This window comes from Oryctolagus cuniculus, chromosome 8 (genome assembly GCF_964237555.1).
Source record: "Oryctolagus cuniculus chromosome 8, mOryCun1.1, whole genome shotgun sequence".
Taxonomy (NCBI): domain Eukaryota; kingdom Metazoa; phylum Chordata; class Mammalia; order Lagomorpha; family Leporidae; genus Oryctolagus; species Oryctolagus cuniculus.
In genome coordinates, this window is record NC_091439.1 from 69758066 (window position 1) to 69764552 (window position 6487).

The window sequence follows — 6487 nt, forward strand, 5'->3', positions numbered from 1 at the left end:
ATGATGTAATTTATTTGTTATTAGAGTGTTGGTAGTCATGTGGATTTGATCTAACACAAAGGAAAACATATTTCTCAGACTGCATAATCTCTGTTGATTTCGAACATTCTTTCAAAATAACCATATACCCACCATGATAAATACTTGATGGAAAGTAAAAATATAATTGGTCATCTGTATGACCTATTGATTAATATACAGAATTTTGAAAAAATCAAGATGACTGCCTTTCTTGCATTTCTTTCAATGTCAAATTGTATCAACAGAGCTTAATTCAAAGTCACTTTCAGACCAAAAATTTCAATAACTTTCATTTCCAATAACATGCTTCTTCTTATTTCCCAAATGATCTACTCAGTTTAGCTTTGTATAATATATTTTATCTAAGTATTTTCCCAAACCAGTTGTATAATATATATCTACAAAATAAAAGATGGCTAGCTAGTCTTGAAAATAAAGATGTTGGATATAAAAATTTAAAGTGGCATAGCCCTGCTCTGTATCTTGAAAATAAAAATTCAGCATTTACAAAAATTATATTTAATCTCACTTTAACCATAAAAAAAGTATTTCCATGTTTGTAAGTGATATTTTCATCTATGGGCAATGAAATTATTATAATTGGACTTGAAGATTATTTGATTGCATAGAGAATAATGGGTAATAACAGTGAATTAAACATTATTTATGAGTTAAACAGTATCTTTTCATGACCTAGTGCAACTTTGAGTAGTAAACAAGGACATAAGAAAGATAAAATCTATCAATGTTATGCTTCAAAAATCACCTTTGTAGATATAGTTTATTTCATATTGCTAAAAATGTGTTTGAAAAGGGTTCTCAACTTATTTGAAATTTAAATAAAATTTTGCTCATGAATGAAAGGATTTTGTTAGTCATGCATGTACTGTTTTTTTCCTACGTGACCTCTGTTTTCAAATGAATGACTTACCCCTCTTCAAAAGCTGATGGATTCTATGAGGGGGAAAAACTACTCCAGCTTTGAAAGACAACTATTTGCCTTAAGTGCTTATTTCAGTATATTCTGATGCAAAGCTGAGATGCATCAAAAACAATTTCCCTGGTTTTATTTGTATTGAGTTTACCATTTTGGAAATGCACTTGGTATAAGAACTTAATGGAAGGATTGTGGATTTTCTTGGAATCCTAATCATGGCTCTTAATTTAAATGTACTGAAAGATGTGAAAATGTCAGATAAAAGTAACATAAAAGGAAAGATAATAGAATCTAACTCTATAGTCATGGAATATGACTGAGTAGCAGAACAAATATATATATAATCCATAGGCATATTGTATTCTTTTTATATTATCACTTCTCCTGTGGGAAATTAAGGGATATCTGATGAACTCCATTTCAGCATAAAATAGAGCACAGCATTTCTTACACTATCTAAAAATGCTTTTGAAGGCCAACTCCAATCCAATATGTAAATAGCTGTTACCTAGGAACCAGGGATGCCTTTCGTTGTCATCAAAATTATAACCTTCATGTAGCACAAGAAAATAGATTCATTCATTTTGTAAAATAACACTCTTTCACTCTGCCTAGGAAGCCTTGAGGTTAGCAATAATAACTGTGGATTTAATGTTAACATTTATTATTGCTCATAGAAAATTACATTTACAGAGCAAAGATTTAACATTTTAATCAGCAGCATTTTAGATTGTTTTCTTTTTCAATTCACAGTTGCTGTGGTGCTCAGGTCTTCTTATGGCTCAGATAATTCAAGACATACACATAAATTTAGAAAGTTTGGCCAATGTTTACCACAAAAGCAAAGGAAAAAATATGCAAGTGCTTATGTAGAAACTATAAAACGAAAATCACTTCTGAAAAATATTTTAGTTGTTTTATTCAATCAGTAAACATACATTAAGTGCCAACTCACTAAATGCTAACTGTAGTACTAAGTCCTTGAAGAAGAAAACAGAACACAAACATACAGGCATGCCATATAGATACGAAGCTTCAGTTGCAACAACCAAAATAAAATAAGTATCACAATACATTGAGTCACATGAATTTTTTGATTTTCCATATAATATAAAAGTTATATTTATACTATACTGTAATCTAGTAAGTGGATAATATAAGTATGCCCTTAAAAATGAAGCATAAACTTTAAAAATATATATTGATCAAAAAGCATGAGATATTTGGTTTTTTGGGTCTATTTAAACAAAATGGTCTCCAGTTTTATCAATTTTGTCACAAAAGACAGGATTTCATTCTTTTTTATGGCTGAGTAGTATTTATATTTATATTTAATAATAAATATAAATACATAAATAAATTTAATATCCATGTTTAGATATAGATATAAATCTTATATATAAAAACATATAACATATATAAATATATATTAAATATATTATATAATTATATTTAGATATCTGTATATAGATATACCATGTTTTCTTCATTCTGTCATCAGCTTATGAACATTTGGGTTAATACTATATCTTAGCTCCTATAAATAGAACTGCTGTAAACATGGGGGTACAGATTACTCTTTCATATGTTGATTTACTTTCCTAGGTAAATTCCTAAGAATGGGATGTCTGGGTCATATAGTAGATCTATTTTCAGATTTCTGAGCAATCTCCATACTGTCTTCCATAATGAAGTGTACTAGTTTACATTCCCACCAACATCCTCACTAGCATTTGTTACTTTTTGATTTTTGAATGAGAGCTGTTCTAACAGGGGTAAGGGGAAACCTCATCGTGGTTTTTAATTTGCATTTCCCTAATGGCTAGTGATCCTGAGCATGTTTTCATGTGTCTCTTGGCCATTTGTATTTCATCCTTTGAAAAATGCCTGCTCATATCCTTAGCTCATTCCTTAACAGGATTATTTTGTTGTTGTGGAGTTTCTTGAGTTCCTTATATATTCTGGATAGCATTCCTTTATCAGATGCATACTTTGCAAGTGTTTTCTCCCATTATGGAGGTTGCTTCTTTGTTGAGTGTTTCCCTTGCTGTACAGAAGCTTCTTCGTTTGATGTATCTATTTTTGCTCTTACTGCCTGTGCTTCTGGGTTCTTATTCAAGAAGTCTTTGCCTATTCAAATGTGTTACAATGCTTCTCCCATGTTTTCCTCTAGTAATTTGATGGTATCAGGGTGTAGATTTAGATTCTTAATACATTATGGGTTGATTTTTGTATAGGGCATATGGTAGGGGTCTTGTTTTATACTTCTGCATGCAGAAATCCAGTTTTCTCAACACTATTTGTTGAAGAGACTGTTACTGGAGAATGTAAGGGTTCTTCTCTTCATGCAAAAAAGAATTCAGGCTTGAGACAGAGTAGTGAAAAGCAAAATAGCAAGGTTTATTAGGGTAGAGACATCTGTAGGAACGGATGGGCACCTCTCCAGACAGAACCTGAGAGAGAGTGCCCAGTCGCTCAGACTGGGGGAGAACAAGGTTACATGGTTGAGAGGAGAGAATACACCTGGGCAGGCCAGGTGGGCTGCTCAGCAGAAAAGCAGAGGGCTGAGCGCGCCGTCTGATTGAGGCTGGGGTTTTTTAAGGGGCTCGGTCTTGCCTCCCCACTCTGCTCCTCCTGGAACAAAGGACTTTTTGGATGTAAATGTAAAAAATTCCTATCTGAGTTTTCCCCCTGAAGCTATTAGACAGAAGGAAGCCTGGCTGGCGTCACCCTACCTTAGAGGAAGGATGAGCAGAACCCCATGGAAGATCAGGATTCAGGGCAGGATGTTTGAAGTGCCGATACTGGGCTACACCTGGAAGGTTATCAGGCAGAAGAGGCAGGGATCCCCACCTGGCAGATTATTGGGTAGAAGGGGCAGGGCAGGATGTTTCAAGTGCAAATACTGGGCTGCCCCTGGAAGGTTATTGGGATGACTTTGAGATGCATATGCTGGACCTAGATGTCTCCTTAGGCCTTTGTCACACACACATAAGCTCATATCTGACTTCCTACCTAACAAGTCTATTATTTCTCCATGTTGTAATTTCAGCTTGTTTGTCAAAGATTAGAAGGTTGTATATGTGTGAATTAATTTATGATATTTCAATTATGTTCTATTGTCCCACATATTTATTTTCATGCCAGTACCAGGGTGTTTTGATTATAACTACCTTATAGTATGACTTGGTGTTGTGATACCTCCAGAATTGTTTACATTAAGATTGCTTAGCTATTCAAGATCTCTTGGACTTCCAAATGAATTTTAGGATCTTTTTTCCTAAATCCAAGAAAAATGCCCTTGGTATTTTGATTGTGATTGCATTAAAATTGTAAATTGTTTTGGGTAGTATGGACATTTTGGTATTAATTCTTCCAAGCCACAAACATGGAAAAATCTTCCATGTTTTAGTGTCTTCTATTTATTTCCTTAGTGTTTTGTACTTTTCATTGCAGAAATCTTTCATGCCCTTGGTTAAGTTTATAACAAGATATTTTTAAAATTTCTGTAGTTACTGTAAATGGGGCTGATCTTATAAGTTCTTGCTCAGCCTTGACATTGTTTATGTATACAAATGCTACTGATTTTTGTGTATTTATTTTATATACTACAACTTTGACTAACTCTCTTCCAAGTTCCAGTAGTCTCTTAGTTTAGTCTTTTGGTTTCCATATATATTTATATACATTTCCATATATATATATATATATACATTTCCATATATATATATATATATATATATGATCATGGCATCTGCAAACAGGGATAATTTGACATCCTTCTTTCCAATTTGTATCCCTTTTAATCTCTTTTTCTTGTCTAACAACTCTGGTTAAAACTTCCACACTTACATTGAATAGTTATCATTAGAGTGAGTGTCCTTTTCTTGTTCCAGATCTTAGTGGAAATGCTTCCAGCTTTTTCCAATTCAATATGATGCTGGCGATGTTTTGTCATATATTGCCTCAATTGTGTTGAGGTATGTTCCATTTGTACCAAATTTGCTTAGGGTTTTTAATCATGAAAGAATGCTGTATTTTATCAAATGGTTGCCCTGCATCTATTGAGATAATCATATGGTTTTTGTTCCTCAATCTGTTAGTGTGATGTATCATATATATCAGTTTTCATAGGTTGAACCATCCCTGCATCCCTTGGATAAATCTCATTGGTCTAGGTGTATGTTCTTTTTGATATGTTGCTGGATTTGATTAGCTGGCGTATCATTGAAGATTTCTGCATCTATGTTAATCAGGGATATAGGTCTATAGTTCTTTCTTTGTTGTATCCTTTTCTGATTTTTGAATTACAGTGATGCTGACCTCATACAAGGAATTTGGGAGGGTTCCATCCCTTTCAATTGTTTTCAGTAATGTAAGAAAGACTGAGTTTAATTATTCTTTAATTGGTAAAATTAGCAGTAGGGTCATTCAGTCCTGGGCTTTTCTTTGTTAAGAGGGTCTTTATTAGTGATCCAACTACCATTTTGGTTATTGGTCTATTTAGCTTTTCTATGTCTTTGTGCCTCAATTTTAATAAATTATATGTGGCTAGAAATCTATTCATTTCCTCTAGATTTTCAAATTTGTTGGAATATAGGTATTTATAACAACTTCTGATTATTCTTTTTATCTTTGTGATATTAGTAGTAACACCTCCATTATCATCTCTGTGTTTATTAACTTTGAATCTTCTGTCTTTTTATGTTTTTTGGTTAGTGGGTTCAATGGTTTTTCAATTTTGTTTTATTTTTTCAAAAAGGAAATAGCTCTTCATTTCACTGATTTTTTGTACCCTTTTTAATTTCAATTTGTTCTCTAATTTTTATTCTTTCCTCATACTAACTTTGGGTTTGTTTGTTTGTTTTTTTTTTTAGGTCCTTGAGATGCATTATTAGATAATTTATCTTATACCTTTTCAATTTCTTGATGTCTACACTAATTACTATGTACTTTCCTATTAACATTGCGTTTGCTATATACCATAAGTTTTGATGTTGTGTTGTCATCTTCATTTGTTTCAAGATATTTCTTAATTTCCCTTTGTTTTTCTTCTATGACTCACTGTTCATTCAACAGCATGTTTTCCAGTCTACATGTGTTTGTATATTTTCTAGAGTTTGTTGCATTGCTGATTTTTCATCTTTATTCCTTTGTGGTCAGAAAAGATACATGGTATGATTTCAACTTTTTTGAATTTGTTGAGAATTGTTTTATAGCCTAGCATATGGTCTATCTTAGAGAATTTTCCGTGAACTGATGAAAAAGATATATATTTTGCACCTGTGGGATGAAATGTTCCATAGATATCAGTTTAGATACATTTGGTAGATACTACAGTTTAGGTCTGTTGTTTGTTGATTTTTTGACTGGTTGATCTGTCCATTGATGAAAGTGGGGTGTTACAGTCCCACATTCTTATTATATTACAGTATATATCTCCCTATAGATACATTGACATTTGTTTTAAATAGCTGGGTGCCTCAGTATTACATATACTTTTACTATAGTCAAGCCTTCCTGTTGAAT